This window comes from Fukomys damarensis, unplaced genomic scaffold, assembly GCF_012274545.1.
Source record: "Fukomys damarensis isolate Sample0158 unplaced genomic scaffold, DMR_v1.0_HiC HiC_scaffold_23, whole genome shotgun sequence".
Classification (NCBI taxonomy): Eukaryota; Metazoa; Chordata; class Mammalia; order Rodentia; family Bathyergidae; genus Fukomys; species Fukomys damarensis.
In genome coordinates, this window is record NW_022900935.1 from 46,611,892 (window position 1) to 46,632,125 (window position 20,234).

Here is a 20,234-nt window from a genome sequence, read left to right on the forward strand (position 1 = left end):
CTGGGGGGGTGCTGGGGAGGGAAAAAGAAAATCTTAAAAGACCGTCTTCCCTGTGGTCTCCAAGGAGATCAGCCTGTGAAATGATCCGCACGTTAATTAAAAACGATTATATCCTGATTGAGCCATTCCTGCTCACATCCCCAGCCAGGGAGAGGATGAGGCTGAGACCAGGGGATGTAGGATGCTCAGGGTCTGCCTGCAGACACAGCCAGATCAGGAACTCAGAGGGAGCAGAGGCTTGGAAAGGCACATGCCTGTCGGGTTTGAGCTTCTCCTTTGAGTTTTAAGGATTCTCCCAGCTGTGTCTCTGAGGTCCCCAGAGCTGTGTAACACCAACCTTACCCCATGGTTCTGCATCCTGTGTCTGGCACAAAGTCCTGTTGTTTGCACAGCTCCTGAATGTTGGTGTCTGTGGTTCCAGCATTACAGTGAAGTGACACACTCACAGTCATGGTGGCCAGAAGTCCCAGACTCATCCAGATTCTCTGATCTCAAATCCCAGAACCCTTTCTTAGCTTCTGCTTGCCTCCTCCCCACGCCCACTCTCACCATGAGCCTTTACCTCTGGAGGATGCCTGGGAAGCTAGGGCCCCCAAAGCCACACCTCTTCAACCTACACTGCACCCCTGAGGTAGTTATTTCTGAGGTCTAAGCAATAGGGCAGAAGGCTGTGATGGCCATTTGGGTGGGAAGCTGGATGACTCACCATCTCCAAGCAACCCAGGCCTGACTTATGTCATCTTTGCTAACATCTACTCTGCTTCCAGATTGGCTGATGATTCTGCAGCAGCTCAGCCACAGGTGTCCTCGCTGGGCCATCATATCCATACTCCTGAGTACATATACCAAGGTCTTTCTGGAGAGGCCCAGCTGAATCCTGCTGCACCTGGCCTGGTCATTGCTGAGCTCATCAAGTCTACAAGGACTACTGTGGTAGAATTGCAGTGGTGCCATTATAGAAGCACCAGATGACCCTTAGCCTATGCCCAGGGGCAGGTGTTGCCTGGGTTCCAAAGAGTGTGGATGTTCCGGGGAACCAGTTCACCTGAGCTTTTGTGGAGATTTGGCTTTTACTATGTTCCTGCCCTCTTCTATACACTGTAAGCCACCCAGCCTGAAAGGAAGAGACCTCGATATAGGCAGCCACACCCAGAAACAGAGCACTGGCCGTGAGCAAGGGCTTTTTCTGCTTCATTGAGCATCAGTTTCCCCCTTCTGCCTTGGGATCCCAGCGGCTTGTTTGTACATCTGTCCATCTGCTTAGGGCACCTTTGTGTTGCTCTGTAGGGGCCTTGGGCTTGCTGGTTTTGGGGGAGAGGGACATGCTGTAATCTTTTAGTCTTTCTAGGGGACATTCTGGGGTTCAGGTGACTTCATCTCAATCTGACCTGATCTGGGCCTGATGGGTTCACTGGACCCACCTAAGGTTACATTATCAAAGGTAGAGTGTTTGGGGAAAAGGAAGGAGTATTCCTGTTGGACTGGGTTCCAGTGAGATTTGTTGGATCTAGTCGCACATTCTTAGGGGAAGCTTGACCAAGGAGAGGATTTGGGAACCAATAATGTCAGGAGGAGCCAGAGGGGCAGTTAGGGTGGGAAGAGCAGCATGTACCTGTTCTCAAAGGGCAGAATTGGGAGAGAGGTCTACTCATTCCACAAAATTCCTTGACACTGAAGCAGGCAGAGACCTTGCCTGCACCAGGCTATCCGTGAAAGTGGCCATCTCTCAGGTGACCTTGAAACCTGCTATTCCTCTAAATATCCCTCTCCTGTGTTCCCCAGGGCCTGTAATGCCTCATCACCACCACTGGTCAGAGCATTGAAGGCCCTGCTTAAAATGCTAACATGAGCCAGCAGGATGGCATATGTCTATGATCCCAGCATTTTAGGAGGCTGAGGCAGGAAGATCACAAGTTTAAACCCAACCTAGGCAATTTAATAACTGAGACCCTATTTTTTTAAGTGAGAATATATTACCTTGGAAGAGGAATTAGAGATGAATTCATGTTTGCATAGTGCGGGGCCACCAGTCCTGGTGGGGTGTGCCTGCATATCCTGGCCCCAGGTACACAGGATGAAGCCAGGGAACTTATCACCCACTCACTGCCTTAGGCATCAGGTATCAGATGTTTCCATGGCACGGCCTGGTTTGTTTGTGCCGTCATCTAACTCAGCAACTCCTTGCAGGCTAGATTTGGACTCCAGCTACCAGTCCAAAGCTTCCAGCTTGATTGCTGTCACCCAGCGGTCACTGTGACAATCCTGCAGCACAGCTGGACATGGATAGTGATGCCAGAGCTCCCAGGGGGGCTCCCTTGTCCAGTCTGGGCTCCAAAGGACCCAGCAAGGCTGGGAGGTGAGGCGAGGTGTCCTTACCAGGATGAGGGATGGAGGTACAGGAAGAAGCTTTGATGGCAGGGCAGAGCTTCCAGAGGGCAGCTCTAGGGACAGAGGCAGAGGGAAAATCTTTGCTGGAGCCATCCTGCAATGGGTGCCTGGCCACAGTCTGGGCTCTGGGTTGGCTTACAGCCCAAGGCTGCAGGCTGAGCTCCTGAGGGGCCAGGAGAGGCCATGGAAGTGGTGGTACCAGCCCTGGGTATAGCCGGGCTGCCAGACACACTGCCAGCCTTGTGTGCACCTCCTACCTAGCTGGCCCTCATTAAGAGGTGAAGATGGGACACCCAGGCCAGGCTGAGCTGGGTCAGCCTGACCCTGTGCCCCTCCCCATCAGGCCCACCTAGACCCACACCTTGTCTCACAGTCATGTTTTGTTTCCTCTATTTGTAGACAGCTCCTTTGGCTGGCCAGGAGACCTTGCCCAGGGAGAGTCAGGGGGGCATCCTGGAGGAAATGGCATGTGCCTGCATGTACTTTCCACAGGAGGAGGGTTGGCGGCTATTCTGTGCTGCACACCTGGAGGTTTGGAGAAAGGGAAAGGACCTGGAGTGGGTGTGGACTGCAGGACCTCTAGAAGGTCAGGGTGGGTTTGTTCCTGCAGCAGTGGAACAGGAAGGTGCTGGAGGCAGTCTTGTGGGTGGGGCAGAGGCTCAGAGGTGGGACTGAATGGGGCCAAGGAGAGAAGAATGCAGAGGTTTGGAGAGGCCCTGGGGAGGCTGAGTGACTTGGGTGGCCAGTGCTCCTGTCTGGGCCTTGTTTCCTCCCTGGCACTCCTGAGTCCTCATTCTGACCCTTCATTTGAGGACAGAGAAGAGCATCTTCCTTAGCATTACCCCCAGCTTCCTTCCACAAAGAGCTGCTGTATGGGCCTGGGTTCTGTCAGAGGGAAGTAGAGCCGTGACCCTACTCCGCACACTTCTTAAGACACTGGGGAGGGAGGTGCCAGTCCTTGGGGAGCAGTAATTAGAGCCCAGCAGATTACAGTTCCCTCAGAGAAAGCTCAGTGCTGGGAGGAGGGACAGTGCCCAGGCTGGGAGAGGGCCAAGGCCTCCTCTAGACAGACCTCCTGGTCAAACCCCAGCTCTTCCATCCTCAAGTCCCCCTGCCAGGGAAGGCTTTCTGTTGTCCACATTTGCAGATAAAGAAACTGAGGCTTAGAGTGGTCAGAAAACTCTAGTCTAAGGTCCCATGGGACAGTAAGAAGCCAAGCCAGGGATGAACAGGACTGGATGGGAGCATGGCCCTTCTTCCTAATACTTAGGGAAGGAAATGTCTGATGGCTGAGGTCCCGGCAGGCAGCAACTTGGAACAGGAATGAGTTTGGGCAGAGTAGACCTTCCTGGTACCCCTAATGACATTTCCTAGGTTTGGGAACTTTTATCTGTTGGAAGGGGCTGGGATCATGGGTCACACTGTCATGACAGGAAGGAGTTAGACCCCAGGACCTTGGGCTTGGCCATCCATGTGCTTACTGCTGTGTAACATGAGCCAAGGGACACACCACTCTAGTGGGCATCTCCTCATCTATTAAGGGCTTGGTTTCTTTTGTGATTCCTTGTAGCCTTAGTGTGATCTGCTGAGGGCAGACCCAAATAGTGAATGACCCAACCTTGTGGGTCCCTTTCTCCCTCTCCCTCATTGATCCCACAGAAGCCTGCTGAGCCTGTTCTCATACCAGGGGCTTCTACATTCCTTTTATCACCTGTCCTCATTTGGCAGATAAGTACACCGAGGCCCAGTGGCCAGCTAGCCCCATGCCAAGGAGAGCATATTCTGTGTTTTCTTAGTGGCCCTACCTGGAAGACTCTTTGCCCTGCAGAGCCTGCCCTGCCTCTGAGCAGACCTGTGTGCCACGGAGAAGTAAGATAGGATCAGCTAGGGCTTGAGAGGTGACATCCTCAGATGGGTGGTGTTTGGTCAGCACAGAGTTTTTAAAATAACGTCAGATGTCACAAAAATTCTACTTTTTGCTTTTCTTTAAAGCATTAGCAGGTTGGCATTGCTAGCCCACATACCCACAGGGCACTGTTGGCAGAGCTTAGATGAGGCTGCCATCTTCCCGTGTAGCCAGAGCCACCCAGCCCCTGCTTACTTACACCTAGGTTCTGATCCTGGTACTCTGGCTTTCACTGATCTGAGGCAATGACATCTTTGAAGTTCTTCTATTAAATGTCACAGCTGAGAAACTGATTGCAAACTGAGTCTTGGAGGTGTTTTCCAAGAATTCTTCCTCCAATCCCTAAAACAGGAAAAGGTACATCAGGTGTGGGGGGTGGCCTGGAAGTGACAAGGAGGTGGGAGGTGTGAAAGGACACAGGGTGCTTGGGGAATGATGGCATGTTCTCCTTGCCTGTTAGAGGGTTGGCAAAGCCTGAATACTAACACTAATAAGATTTTGCTTCTAGAACATGATTCATTCATTGCAGTCATTCATATGACCCTCACAGCCACCCTGAGAGACCACCACTGTGAGGGCTTCTGTTCCCGTTCTTAGTAGACCAGACAGCTGGTGCTCGGAGAGATCAGAGACCTGCCCTGATCCCTGAGGGCTGAATTCCAGCAATGACTCCTACCCTGACTCCCAACCCAGTGCTCGTCCTGATCTAAGACACCGTAAAAACTGGCTCTTAGGTGAGCTTTTTTCTTGTGCATTTTTAAGAATGCTCTTTTAGTTAATATGCGGGAAGGATTTCGATGTTCTCGTACATAACCTTTTGCTGAAGCGACAACGTGCGATAAAAGGGTCCCGAGAGAGCCAGTGTAATTTGGGCTGTGAGGGACAGAGAATACCAATGCAGCAGCCTCCCTAGCAGGCCCGGCTGCTTCCCCAGCATGGCAACCTGGTGTCCCCCTGCCCCTGGCTCCCTGCTGTGTTGGGGTTTGGGACTATGCGTTAGTTCTGATCACGTTCAACTATCTGGTTTTCTTTTTCCCATTTTTGGGAGAGGATCTCAGATACTACAGGAGGGAGGTCAGGCTTAGAGATGCGTCTCTTGGACTGGGAGGGATCAAAAAAGGTAGGTGGGGGACAGATGTATCTCTGTCTCTGCAAGAGCGGGCAAGCTGGAGACATCAAAGGGGCCCACACTGAGGGCACATTGAAGGGCACATTCAGCTCTATTCACATCTGCCCTTGGCCTCAAAGGATCGGAAAAGAGGGGCTGGGGAGGTTCCAGTTAATTGAGGCTGATTCTAAATTGGGAGGCTTAATAAATGGTAATTATCCTCCTGTGGGAGCAGACCAGAGCTAAGCAATGCTGCTGGGAATGCAGGTCAGAGAAGCAGAGCCTATTTCCCTCACCTACCTAGGGGCTCTGAGAATATCCCCCCCAAAGGCTTCTGAGACAGAGCTGGCAGGCCAGGGGCTCATTCCTGCTCTCCCTGATGTAGGTTGCAAATGTGAAGTGTAGGTATGTTGCGTGGCTGCCTCTGTGTCTGTAGTGAACTCTGTGGGTGTGCCAAAGGCAGGTTTGTGTGCATGTATTAGGGCCTGTGTACCTCTGTGTGCTAGGACCAACCCACCCTGCACTCAGCTACCTCCAGTTCCCTTTCCCTGAGAATACTCACCCCTTTATTTTTCCCACCTGACATGGAGGAGGGAGGAAAGAATCTCAGTTTGAAATCTCAACTGAACACTGGCTCCATGCCTCTGGAGAGCAGTGCCTGGCTGTGTAGACAAGTGATACAGCCAGGTTTCAGTTCCATTCAAAGGGGAACTTTCTGTCATTCAGAAGTGGCCTAGAGTACTGCAGGAGGGAGGGAGCATCCCATCTTAGTCAGTGTAGAGTCAGATACCAAATGTGTTCCTTCCTCTTTTTTGTTCCTTCTAAGCCCACAGCACTGGGTCTGTGAACTTCCCATTGGCAGTGAGCATTTACGAAGCTGCCCCTGTCTTTCCAATCCAGACTAGTTAAGGGAGTGGCAGAGAGCTTCTGCTCCTTAGTGTCTCTAAAACTTAGACCATAAGAGACCTGGAGTAGGTGGGTGAGGTTTGCGTGGGTATGAGAGGTACAACAGACTTGTGTATGTGTTGGCTGTGTCTATGCAGATGGAGGAGGGGCTGCAGTTGTTGGGTATGGGTTTCCATGTGTGTGGTGTGTGGCTCTGAGGGGTGGGTGGTGTTTATGTGCACTATGTAAATATTACCATGAAATGCACTTCAGCCGGTAGAAGTGTTTGTGGTGAGGACGTGGCCTGGAGCGGGGGCTGTGCCGGGATCGCCACCAACTCCATCCTGGTTCATTCTTTCCCATGAAGTCAACTCTCACTGTTCCTGCCTCCAGGTCAGACCTGGGAGGCTACCAGTCACCCCAGACCTTGGTACTTTGTGCTGTTTCACCCTGGACCTTGGCAAGCCTAGCTTTTGACTTTGTCCTTGCTCTTGGAACAAGGACAGGGCCAGCAGATGGCCAAGAGCAGAGGGACAAGGGAAGAGGGGGAGGCGTGGTCGCTATGCAGCTCTTCCCAAGAGATCCCCCAAAAAATGATGTCTGAGTTTCCTACAGCATCTGGGCCAGGCAGGGAGACCTTTGTAGAGATGCCATGGGCATTTGCTGGCTGGGATGTTTCTAGAAATGAGAGGTTACACCTTTCTAGAGATGAGATGGGAAGCATTTCTGAACAAGGGGCATTTCTGAAGATGAGCAGGAACGTATTTGAAGATGAAATGTCAACACTTGTGGATATAAGAGAAAGCTTTTTTTTTGAAGAGTAAAGATGAGGCCTTTCTGGACTCTGAACAGTGCCAGAGACAGAACATTTCTGAGAATGGAATCTTTCTAGAGACAAAGTGGAGTGCTTCTGCAAGTGGAGTGTTTTTGAAGATGATGCTAGAGTATTTCTGGAAATAAAATAGGGCACTTCTGGAGATGAGGTATTTTTGGATCTGAAATGCAACATCTCTGGAGATAGCATGTGTCATTTCTGGAAGTGGATCATTCTTGGAGTTAGTATGGAACTTTTATGGAGAATTCTTGAGATTCTAGAGACGGATTATATTTGAAGATAAGAAGAAATATTTCTGGAGATAAAGTAGAACATTTTCGGCTGTGGAACATTCTGGAGCTGAGGAATTGCTGGATTAAAAGGAACCATTCCTAGGAGGAAATGGTTGTGCTCAGAGAGAAGGGACATTTTTTGATTGAGGATGGTTATTTCTAGAGATAAGAGGGTATAGATGAGTCTGTTTGGAAGCCTCTTGAGGAGTAGATAAAGGAAGGTTCATGGGGCCTTGAGATTTCTCTGCTGTGACCCTTGTTTTGCAGGAGTTGGGCCTAAGGTCCAGAGATAAGTTCCTGTGCTGGCCCTCTCCTGTGAGTGACAGAGCAGGCCTTCTGTGAACCTTTGCAAAGACCTGCCAGTGTCCTTGTCCTCTTCCCTCAGGCCAGTACAGGAATCCCTTCAAAGGGAGGCCCAAGCCCTCCTGGTCCTGATCTTAGGGTTCCCACCTCCATCCTGATGGGCCCCGGAAGCCTAACCATGGGGACAGGCAGCAACTGAATGGTTAAATTTAATTCAGTTTTGTCCCTGCCAGCCTCTCCAGGCCGCTCCTCCAGGAAACCTCAACCTTTCCCAAACCCCCCAGCATTCCTGCTTTGGGGCATCCCTGAGGCTGAAAGAGGGAAGAGGGCTACAAGGCTAAACATGGGCAAAGGCCCAGCCCAACCTCGGGTGCCCAGCTGCCTCTTTCTAGGCCGGGATACTGAGGCTGTCCCCACTGAAGCCAACCTGGAGTCCTGGCATAATTATTTCTCTTCCTTAATTGAAATTTCAGCCTCAGTGATCCTGCCTCAGAAGTGTGAAGAGGCAGAGACCCTGCCCCTGGCCAGAAGCGAACCCCTGTATCCTGAAGGCGGGATGTCCCAAGGGGGCCAGTGGCTTTCCACATCCCAGACACTGGTGTGGCCCAAGGTGCAGGCCTCTGCTGTGCAGGGGCTCAGGCCAGTGACAGCAGCACTTCCATGTAAAGTCTGCCCTTAGCCCTCACAGTTTTGGAAGGCTGGGAGGAGGGATAAGGTCTGAGGCAGATGTGGAAGGGGGGCAGCCCATATGGGGCCATCTGAGTTGGGGGAGCTTGAGGAAGTGGGGCCCCAGGAGACCAGCTGTCTCCTCCCCATCTGGCAGGACCCTGGAGGTGGGCTGGGCTGGCTGTGAGGGGCTGATGGCTGATGGCTGATGGCAGCGGGCCCAGTTCCTGGTTCAGAGCTGGGTGAGGTGGGCTGGGCTGGGCTGGGCTTGGGGAGGGTGGGCAGTAGAGGAGCCTGTTTTCCTGCCTGCTGCGGTCAGGCAGGGCGGAGCATCCAACACACACAATCAATCTCTCTCTCTCTTCCTCCTCTCTCTCCCCCCCCTCTTCCTCTCTCTCCCTCCCACCCTCCTCCTCCTTATTCCTTTCTCTCTCAGAGCTGGGTGAGGTGGGCTGGGCTGGGCTGGGCTTGGGGAGGGTGGGCAGTAGAGGAGCCTGTTTTCCTGCCTGCTGCGGTCAGGCAGGGCGGAGCATCCAACACACACAATCAATCTCTCTCTCTCTTCCTCCTCTCTCTCCCCCCCCTCTTCCTCTCTCTCCCTCCCACCCTCCTCCTCCTTATTCCTTTCTCTCTCTCACCTGCTACTCCACAGGCCCTCAGGCCTGGCCTTGTCTGGTGGGGAAGGGAGAGGCAGAGGACTCCAGGACTAGTGGGAAACAGGGAAGCCATGCTTGCCCCTCTGTGAATGTCTCAAGGGTGGCAGTGAAATGTAGAGACTGCCAGCCTCTAACCACACTTGTCCAGACACCGGCAAATTGAGCCCCATGTGAGGTAGCTGCAGTGCCGACCCACAGAATCAATCCTGCAGGATTCCAGAGAGCCTGCTTGTGCCCCCTGAGGTTCAGTCTTCTCCATCTGGGCAATGGGTCAGCTTGGTGGGCATTGTGAGGACTGAAATAACCTTCAAAGTGTTCAGTACCACAGCTGCTGTTTAATGCATGTGCGCTGGCTGCCCAGCACCCTGTACCTAGTAGGAGCTTGGGGAAGGAAGGTATCAGTGATCATCACTGTCATTTCTGAGATGGTGTTTTTCTTGCACCCAGAAAATTTCTGTTGACACACTCTCTTGCTCAGGGCTCTTTTACCTAGTCTAGGGAAGGCAGGTTTGGTGACAAAGGAGACCAAAGTAATTCAGATTGAAGAAGGGGAGGTGGACCCCAAGGTGGCTACCTCCTTGCACACTGGCTCCTTTGTACTAGGGTAGCCACACATCCTTTGAGTCCTCCTGAGAAAGCAGTAAGCTCAGCAAGGCCCTGCCGTTAGCTTGCCTGACCCCTGGCTTGTAGACAGACACTTAGAGCCCATCGTTATTGGGAAGTGTGGCTGTGACTATCATCCAAGGATCGGGGTGGGGGTGGGTCAGAAATGGCTGGACAGGACAGAACATGTCAGCCCCCAGGAGCTGGGAAAAGCAAGGCGGGTGCAAATGAAAATGCACTATCCCATTTACAGTCTGTTTGCTTCAAGAGAGAGAGGAGGAGGGCAGACACAGGAAGAGGTGGGGAGAGGTGGTGATGCAGAGAACGAAGCTGGCAGCCAGGGGTCAGGGCACCTACGCTGTAGGGCCAGAGATGCTTGCTGCTTGCCTGGGCTGTGTTCCTGTCCTCCTGCCAGACTGGAGACGTTCTGTGCTGCGCAGCTTCAGATACCCCTTCCCCACTGTGCATTCCAACATTTACCCTCACCCCCATCCCCACCCTGACCTCTGCATTACCTGCTTCCCCTGCTTTTCTGCTCCTTTGAGATTTTGAGGGCCTAAGCCACCGCCTTTCCCCAGCAGGCTGTCTTCCTTGCAGTGGTTAGGGAGTGGGCCCGAGTGTAGAGGATTGTGACGGGAGTCACAGGCACCACCCATCGGACCAGTTGGCTGCTGGAACTGACCTTGTACCTTGAGTACAATAACTTGGTGCCTTGAACCAGCTGCCTGGCTCCTTTCCCCACCGTGGAGAGTGGAGTCGAGATGCTGTAGCCCCACCCCTGCGGAGAATCACAGGGCTAGCAAAGCCCCTACCAAAGGGGACAAAACAGATCAGACATCAATGTCTCCGGTGGTAAGGCTTGTTCACCTGCAGGGGCTAGGCCCCATGCCTCAGGCTCTGAGTTTGAGGTTCACCTAGAGCCTTCAGGGACCCTTGTGGACCTCCACATTCCAGAGGACAGGAGCTTTGTGTCATCCAATGGAACAGAATGAAGGCCTTCAGGGCTCCCATCTGACCCCTGCTACTCCCCTGTTGTAGGACCCTTTGAGGAAGACACTGGTCATGGGTTATCTATTCTTCTTGTCACCAAAGAACCCATAGGTCCCAGGGCATCATGGTTTGCCTCCTTCCCAGAATCCCCCTCTGGAGAATTGTGGTCACCACGCCTTCTATGGCTCCCCACCCACCCTGATGAAAACTGATGATAACCAGGTAAGGAAGAGAACTGACATTGTGTCAAGCTTTGTACAGGCACTTGCTATAAGGTTGTCCCTCTGAGGCTAGAAAAACCAGACTCAGAGTGCTGCATGTGCCTCAGGCCACATGGCTTTCAGTAGCCTGGCTGGGATCTGACCCAGGTCTCTTCAGAACAGAGCCCTCTAGGCTGCCTCCCCAGACCAAGCTCCCAGGGAGGGAAGCCTGGTGGAACAATGCTATTTTTTGTGTTTATTTCTGACCCCCACCCTGTGGCCCACCTGGGCAGCAAACCCCCTGGGACAAACCCCGTCTTGGTTTTCTCCAGAACAAAGCAGCCTCTGCTAGACATGCCAAAGCGGAGGCTTCAGGGAAAGCAGGTGAAAGAAACCCAATCTTGCCTTTTGTTGTTCAAGGAGGGAATGAGGGGAATAGATTTGCCCTTGAAGGAGGAAGGGGGAGGCCATGGCGGGTGGGGAGAGGGCAGGGGCAGAGGCACCTGAGCTGAGATGCTGCCTCCCACCCCCATCACAGCGTCAAGAGGGTGGACACCATTTTAGTATTCAGCACACACATACTCACACTCACACTCACACACACACACACACACACACACACACACCCATACCCACGTCACCCCCCACCACCTCCCAGGTCCTCTCTAAACCAGGCATGTATCATCTGAGTAGCAGAGGAGAGAGAGAGAGAGAGAGAGAGAGAGAGAGAGAGAGTGAGAGAGAGAGAGGGAGAGAGAAAAAAAAAAAGAAGAACAAGAAAAGGAAAGAGAAAAAGAGATTAGTGGGGAGAAAATCAGATTCTGGAGTTACCTTAGTTACCAGCTCCTAATGACTTGTGGGGCGGGCTCAGCCACCTTCCAGAGCAGCAGGACCCTCCCTCCCGGGCCCCTCCATCACCCCATTAATAAGACGGGGCCCTTGTTCGTGAGTTCTGCTGCAAAAAGGGAAGAATCAAGGACTTTTCAATAAGAGAGAACTCCCTGGGTGGTTTTGAATAGTTGCTTTTTGTGTGGCAGGGACGCGTCCTCGTCCTGGGCTCTCTGCCCTGGCCGCCTCCCTCCGCCAGCTCCGTCTGGAACCGCCTGCTCCTGGGTCTCCACATGGATGAGCCTGTTTCTCCCAGAGCTCAATCCTTTATTGTTGCTGCCCTTCCCCTCCTGACACCCTCAGCTTAGCAGAGGCCATGGGCAGTCTTTGCATCTCAGGAAAGCTAGAGAATCCCTGAGGTCGTTCTAAAAAGGCTTAAAACCGGGGCTCAGCATGGAGGAAACAAAGCACACTCCCCACATCCAGGGTGCCGGGCCTGCCCGCCAAGGCCAAGCTCATGCTGTTGCTTTGGTGCCAGTGGAAGGGGAATGAATGGAGAAGAGGCTGGCCATGGGGAGATGGTGGTAGAAAAGGAGGGCGATGCATAAATCTGGTTTATCAGACACTGCATATCTTATGAAAGCACATTTCAGCTCTTCTGGCTTTTGGCAAGCTGGTCCTACCCTTAAATTTTCTAATAAAAAGAAATTACATTTGCTGAAAAGGCAGTAACCATCTTCATGTCAGTGCCTCTTGGGGAGACCATAATTCCTGTCTGGGGTGCCTGTGGCTTCAGGTGGGAGGTGGATTCCTGTGGGCACATGTGATGCTGTATGGGGCCAAGGAGCAGGGACACTGGGGTCCATAGCAGCTGCCTGGCAGCACTGTGGGACTCTGCCCTACCCTCCTCTCTCTGGCTCACCTATCTCCAGACTTCTCCAATCGTGATTCAGGGTGCACCACAGAGACTGGACTCCTAAGACTCACAGCAGACACTTAATAAATATTTGTCAAATGAATGAATATTACTGAGGCCTAGGGTAGCCCGCGGGTTTCTCAGAGGATTGGATTTTTGTTGTTGTTCTGGGGATCGAACTTGGGTCCTTGCGCTAGCCAAGCAGGCAGCAGAACCACTGAGCTAAATCCCCGGCCTGAGGATTGGATCTTAGTTGAATTGAGTAGGACAAATGAATGAATGAATGAACAAATGAACATGTTCTAAAATTACCTATCTGGAAGGACCTATCAGTCTTACCCCCAGACCCTGGATCTTTGTTCATTAGAAATTACCCAAAATCATACCACACACATGACCCCAGTATAAAATCATATGCATTCACTGCCTGCCTCGCAAGCACAAGGACCCAAGTTAGATCCCTGGTACCAAAAAAAAAAAAAAAAAAAAATCATATGCATTCATTATTTTAAAAAGAAAAGAAGAGAGAAATATGTGAGGTCAGCTTCATGCCTGAGTCCCCCAGAGCCAAGTCCAAATGCCTACCCTTCATGCCTTCCTCAAGGTATAGGAATTTTGTGCCTTTCTCACCTGGTTTAGGGTTTTACTTTAAGCAACTATGCACACTGTCCTATAACTTTTGTTTTGCTTTGTTTTATTTTGAGACAAGGTCTCGCCTTGTAGTTCAAGGCTGGTCTTGAACTCACTATGTAACCCAAGCTGGCCTGAAATTCACAGTGATCTTCATGCCTCAGCCTCCCAAGTGCTGGGATTACAAGCATGTACCATATCCAGCAGTATGCTATAGCTCTTTCGGACTTTTCAGCTGTTCCCTGTCCCCTGTGACTGATCTGGATGTAGCTCAGACTTTGGGGGGCTACAGAAGAGTCTTGCTTTGTTTTTTATTTAATTAGAAATACCTTCATTCTGTCCCCGGTTTAAACAAGATTGTGTAGGCAAAATACTTATCATGAGTGGCACTTAATAAATCTACTCAGTTCTGGGTCCTAAGCAATTTTTGTACCCTGGCTGCAGGACAGCGTGGTTCTAGAAAGGAGCCCTGCTGCTCCCTCTCTCCCACAGCTTACTGGTGCTGGTGCTCAGGCCCCATCAGACTACTTTACACTATTGGAAATGCCAGAGCATGTGGGGCGGCAAATCTCACACGCTAGCGTTTTTCTCTGGGGCTTTCTTCTGATCTCGGCATGAGCAGCCCTTCCCCCAGGCACTGGGCAGCTAGCTGACAGCAGACAGGAAGGGGGCACACAGACTGGTGCTCCGGGCACCCTCCTGTCAGGCCCATGTGATTCTCAGTCCCTTGTGGATGGCCCAGGAGTCTGAATTCTAACAAGCAAATCAGGCACCACAGGTACCAGCCAGGAGTAGAAACCACCATGAGACAGAGTAAGCCAGGGATGTCTTTTAGGACGGGTGGGACCTATGCTGGTTTGCAGTCCCCTGGCAGTGCAGTGGGAAAACAGACAGGCGCAGAGCAGGGAGGGGAGATGGAAGGGGGATCAGAGGGGTCTGCTCTCCCTGGATTCCTGTTTGGGTGGTACGGTCCATCACCGTGGCTTCTGCACAGTTCTGGGCATAGTGTAGGCACTTAGGAGGCTTTGCTCACAGACCCCAGGACTGCATGAACGGTACCTTGTGCATATGGGGATACTGAATGAGGCACAGGCATAGGACACACTGATTTTGGGGTCCCTGTGGGGTTACCAGAATTGGTCTACTTTTTCTCTGACAGCCAGCTTGGCTGGGGAAGACCCATGGGCCATCGTATGACGTGGGATTCAGTTTCCCCTGAGGTTCAGGCCATTCCCTGCTGTGAGTCTCTGTCTGCTCTCTCCTAAAATGGGCCCCACAACGTGGTCATGAGTGAGAGGTAGCAATCAAGGCAGCCATGACCCTTGGTCCATAGCACCAGAGGCCATTTTGGTGTGGTTTTCATTCAAAATAATTTTCTAATTACAAAAACAAACAAATGCTGGTTGTAAATTTAAAAAGAAAAAGGAACTGTGGAGACAAATAAATAGGTCAGAATCCCTCTCTAGGCTTCCTTGGAGGTCATACTTTTAGTACTAGTTCAACATGTCTTTGTGTTCTTTGGGGGGAGTGCATTTCCACACACAAATTTTCATTAAGGACCTACTGTGTGCTGAGCTCTGAGGATTTAGAGATGCATGAGGCCTGGACTCTGCCTACAGGGGTACTCAGAGTCCTGATGGAGAGTCCCGTCTTCCAACCTGGTAAATTGCCCTCGAGTGGGGAGCACACCAGGTAAGAGGTGTGCCCAAAAGAAGGGACTAACAGAGCAACAGGGAAGGGAGAGGATCATTAAGGGCTTTGTGGGCAGTGGATATAAACTGGGCCTTGGCACAGATGGAATCTTTCAAGTAGAGAAAAGTAGAGGGGACTTAGGAAAGCATCTAGGAAAAAGTGGTCCTGACTGCCACCTTTAGGGTACCCGGGGGACTGCCAGGTTCAGCTACCATAGTAAGCCCCCAAGGAATCCTGGGTCCTGTTTTATTCTGTAGGTAACAGAGCAGGCAGTGGCATGGTCCAGCATGTCTTTGAAATGCACCTCTCTCCAGCAGAGCTTGCCAGTAGGTAAGTAGGGGCTGGGTCAGAGCAGGGACCTTGGCCCCACCTGCACAGGACATACCACTGGAAGGGGCATTCTTGAGCTCTGGGAAGGAGCATCATGCTTTGCCTTAATAGGAGAGGGCACAGCTGGACCCTGTAGGCCAAGGCTGAGCCATAATGTGTCCAGCCAATGGGAGGTGTCCCTCCTGGCTCGAGGCTCTTTTCTGCTAGCACCTGTCAGCCTTGGTGCCGCCACAGAAGCTGAGTCCTCCTTTGTGAAGCAGAGTCCTCCTTCAAGGTGTGATGATCACGGGGACTAGCAGAGGCCCCTGGTTGCCACTCTACCCCCACCCACCCACCGCCTCTGATGCTCAGCTGCTCCCCAGAAAGAAAGACCTTGTCACAAAGGGAGGGAGGGAGAAGATGTGCTTCCACATGCAGCCCATCTGGGAGCCAGCGCTAGTCTCCTGATCCAAGAAAACATCTGTTCAGCTCTCATTCAGAGAGGCAGGCGGAGACTCGGCAGCCCTGGTGCTGAGCAGGAAACAGAGAATCTGGGATAAGTCCAGAGCCCCTGTCCTGAGGGGCCTGTTCTTCCTGGGACTCCTGCTGGGGGCTCCCATCACTCCCTTAAGATAACTGCCACTTCTTTTTCCCAAGGTTGCAGGGTCCTAGAGCAAAAGCCATTGCCTGCCTGAGACTGCCATGTGCTTCCTGGGGACCTTTCGTTATTTCACACACATACTCTGCAGCCATGTTTTTGAGAGATATGGCTGCCAAATGAACTGCATTTATTACATAATGATTAATTCATTGCTCCCATTTCTTATTAATCAAAGACATCCATAATTGCCTATCCAAGCTTTGGGTGGGGGACAGAGCTATGGGCTGAGAGCAGAGCACCAGTGTATTGGGAGAAATGCATAATACCCCTGAGGTTTCTAGATGAGTGGAGACAGCTCCTGGGTCCCCACACCACCTCCCTAAAGCCCTGGTCCCACCTGGGAAGTTTTATACCCATTCTCTAGCCAGTCCTGAGCTCAGGCTGGCTGCTTAGTGCTCAGCCACTAGCTGATTGGTGACTTGTCAGAGGTGGAGAGGGCCAGTCCCCCCACCCCTGAAGGCTGCTGATAGTGGCAGCCTGTGAAGGAGACTGAGGACCTGGGCTGAGTTTCGGGGCAGTTGACAGAAGATCATCCTGGCAAGCTGGCCTTGAGCTGGCAGCTAGGAATTCTGGGGTCCCAAGGATAGTTGAGATGCAGATATCTTTGCAGAGACTAGGCAGGCTCGTGTTTTTAGTCCTCTGACAGGTAGAGAAGCTGAGGTTGGCCTGTGGTCCCCACCCAGCTTTATTCACTCATCTAACACTGATTGTGTCCCAGTGTCACCAGGATTGTCCCTGCCCTCAGGGTCTTCACAGCCTAGTGAAGATGGTGGGCAGAAGCCCACGCAAGTCATCGTTGTCCTGTGCAGTGCCATGCCAAGGGATGCCCAGGGAGAGGAGGGACCAACAAGAGGGCATTTAACTAGGCAGGGGTTGGGGACGTGGCTGTGGTGTGGTTAGAGACAGCTTCCTGGAGAAGTGCTGCTCCAAGACGGTTGGATGGAAGATTTTTGGTTCTTTGGTCTACTTCTTATCTTTGAAAAAAAAATTTGGGGTCTGGGGATCAAACTCGGGGAATCGTGCTTGCTGGGCAAGTACTCCACCACTGAGTCACATGCTAGTCCAGATCTACTTTTTAATTAGCAATAATCGCGACTCGGATAAACCTCATTGGCTACGATACTGCCACTGCGCAAAGCTAAGATCTGCTTTTTAAATACCTGCTTTTTTTTTATTTTAAAATTTTAAATTAAAAAAAAATTTTTTTTTCATTATGTAGTCCAAACTGCAGCCCAGGCTAGCCCCAAACTCATAGCAATCCTCCTGCCTCAGCCTTCTAAGTGCTGGGATTATAGCACCACACCAAAGTTTAAATATCTGCTTTGTGCCACATGCTCTTAGGTACTTTTATGCCCATTGTCATGTTTCATTTGCACGAACAACCATGTGAGGTAGGAAATAGCTTCTGTGTGTTTGCAGTGAGTAAGCTAAAAATCAGAGAAGGGAGGCTTGTTGGCCACCTCACTTAGCCACAATTAGAAATTCAGGAGGTTAAGATAACAGAAAAGACGCAGGGGTGGGAGCTGAGGCTGATGCATTTGGCAAAAGAACCAGCAAAAGCCTGGCCTTGGGAGCGGCTGTGGTGCACAGGTCCCCAGGGTTGGAGTAAATAGAGGCCAGCTAGAGTCACTGAGGCTCAGACGCTGGGAACAGGGAGCTAGGGAGCCATGGCAAGTATTGAAACTGTCCATGAGGGCAGAAACAGTTTCCTGGTGGCTTCTCCTCCTTTGCCTGTTTGTGCCCCATCAGCCACCTGGCAACAAGCACACTTGCCAGATCTGTTCTTTTGTACCTGTTCCTGCTCAGGAGACAGCAGCCAGCCTCGCACAGAGTATCAGGGAAGTGCCTGACACATCCACTGGGGGCTTCCCCTCCAGTCCCGCAGTACCTGTCTCCGCTGTGCCTGTCCAGAGAGAGAGACTGAATGGAGGCCAGCATCTGCCCATCAGCAGAGAGTTCCCGCTCTCAGTGCCAGCTCACTCCAGCTGTCTCCAGGGACCATCCTGCTGCCTCCCCAGAGAGCCAGTGCTTCCGAGGGCTGCTGCCTAATAGCTCTCCCGGCTGGAGACTATGCTTGATATTTAGCCTGCGTGGCGGGAGCCCTAATAGCAGCAGCTCTTCCTCCCTGCTACTGCCTCCTGAGCCCCAGAGATGGCCCTGCTCCCTCCTGAGCTGACATCCTCCTGCACTCACAGGCATCAGGCAGAGAAAGCCTGGCCTTCCAGCCTACTCTTAGTCACATGGGAAGTGAACGAACTTCCAGGACCACTTTTCTGTGGTAATTGTGGTGATTTTTTCCCTCTGAGATCCAGAGGTATCCTGTGAAAGGGTGTTACTAGCTTTGCCCCCATTTTAAGATAAAGAAACAGAGACTGTAAAAGAGCATGATGGAGATAGACCACTGGGGTCTTGTACCCCAGGACCTTTGCTTCTGCTAGTGTCTGTCTAGACTTAGATATCGTCTTGGATGCCTTTTTGTTCTGTGTTTACCAAAGATGGCCTTACCAAACTGTAAGCTCCACAAGGCAAGGGAGTCACTGCTACCACCACCACCCAAGCTGGGAAGAAACTTAGTGCCTCATGTAGCAAGCATATTACTAGCCCCCGCTGTCAATTTATATTGCCCCTCTCTGTATATATTGGCCCAGCCTAGGGCATATACTGGGCTTTACTAAATCTTTATCACAGGAGTAAGTAAGAGGGGGTAAGGGAATGTCTGTGCTCCCCAGGGTAGGGCTTCCTAGGGCACACCTACCTTGCCATTTCTAAATGTTTGTCACATGTGGCGGTGGTTTTTCTGGTGGGTGGACAGTTTCTTCCTCCTTGATGGTCTGATCTGGGCATGGTCCCCACCCAGGTAGTTTGTGGAGGGGGCTCCTAGGGAAAAATGCATGCTCCCACTCACATTCCATTGGATTGAGCTCAGTCATGTGACGGGGGTGGGTGGGGGGATATAGCCCAGCTATGGCTCCAAAGAGTGAAACTTTGGTGACTTTGAAGCTTCTCATTCAGATTATTATGTAAGTCTTTCCAGTCATAAACCCACTCCTTACCAACATGCCCTGTTCTAAGTCCTTGTCTCACACAGACCGTTTTATTTTCACAACAACCCTGCAAGGCATTATTATTGACCCCATTTGCAAATGTGGAGGGCAAGGGCTTAAATGGCCTGTTAAGGGCCAAAGCATCATGGAAATCTGGAGATTGCTGTGGCCAGAGCCTGAGACCCTCATTACTGATCATGCACTCCAGACATCTTGTGAATTTATTTAAGAGGGACAGCATCCATCCAAAAGAAATGAACTAGGGCCTGGGATTTAGCTCAGTGGTTCTGCTGCCTGCCTCGCAAGTGCAAGGACCTGAGTTCAATCCCCGGTACAAAAAAGAAAAGAAGAAATGAATTATAGGAGCCCAGCACAATGGTGCAGGCCTGTAATCCAACTACTTGGGAGGCTCAGGCAAGAGGATCACAAGTTCAAGGCCAGCCTGGGCAATTTAGCAAGACTGGTTTAAAGTAAAATTTTTAAGGTTTTAAGGCAGTAGCTCAGTGGTAGCTCAGTGGTAGAGTGCTTCTTTATTAGCATGAATGAAGCCCTGGATTCTATCTCCAATACTGGAGAGAGACAGACAAAGAGAGACACACAGGCAGGGAGGAAAACAGAGAACACTCTGTGGCCTCCTTTTGCCCTGGTCTTTATGGGATCTTCACCTTGCTGGTGGGTAGTGTGGAGTATTTCTCTCTGAGGGGCCTGCCAAGGGCACTGCACTCTCCATCTCTCAGCTATCCCTGTTTGCGTGGCCTCTGTTTGTGTCTGTCCCCTGCACAGGGAGAAAGTGGCACACATGTGGCTACTTGTCTTCCTGTCCCCTTGTAATGGACACCTACTCTCCAGGGAGTTTGTCCGATCAAGAAATGGAAGGGCTTTCAAGCAGAACAGTTTGTGTGAAGGCTGAGCACCTGGCTTCTCTACGCTGGTCTCTGCCCCCACTCCTAGGGCTGGGTTGTGGCCCAGGAGGGACCCAGGTCTGAGGTTCTTCCCACCTTCCCCGAAGAGGGAAGGTCTCCCATACCCATGTGTGCATCTCAGCTCAAACTGGTGTTTTTCCACAACTGTGGAAGAGGATTGGAGACGCGGGAAAAAGGAAGGAGGAGGAGAGGGTAGCTAAAGAAAAGATGAAGAAGAGAACAAATATGAACTGGGATGAGCACATGCTGGTGTGAGCCCAAAGGGAACTCCTAGCTCAGATCTCTCCCGTGCACCCAGCTGTAGGTAGCATCCTCAGCTGAGCACTGTTGCCTCAGGGCCTTTGCACTCACCAGCCCTTTGTTCTGGCTGTGGGTGTTCTTCCCAAAGAGCTTTCCCCTCAGAATTCCTGCTTCCCTTG

The 20,234-nt window shown here is 51.6% G+C and overlaps 1 long non-coding RNA gene and 1 pseudogene across 1 annotated transcript; both read right to left on the reverse strand.

Moving 5' to 3' along the window:
- Positions 1–895: 895 nt before the first annotated feature.
- On the reverse strand, positions 896–12,086 carry LOC117287302. Its single transcript, XR_004518537.1, has 3 exons — positions 11,644–12,086; positions 4,494–4,636; positions 896–2,441 (listed from the first exon to the last, which is right to left on the reverse strand). It is a non-coding gene; the product is annotated as an uncharacterized LOC117287302 (long non-coding RNA).
- Positions 12,087–16,821: 4,735 nt separating this feature from the next.
- LOC117287452 lies at positions 16,822–16,988 on the reverse strand (annotated as a pseudogene).
- Between the last annotated feature and the right edge of the window lie 3,246 nt (positions 16,989–20,234).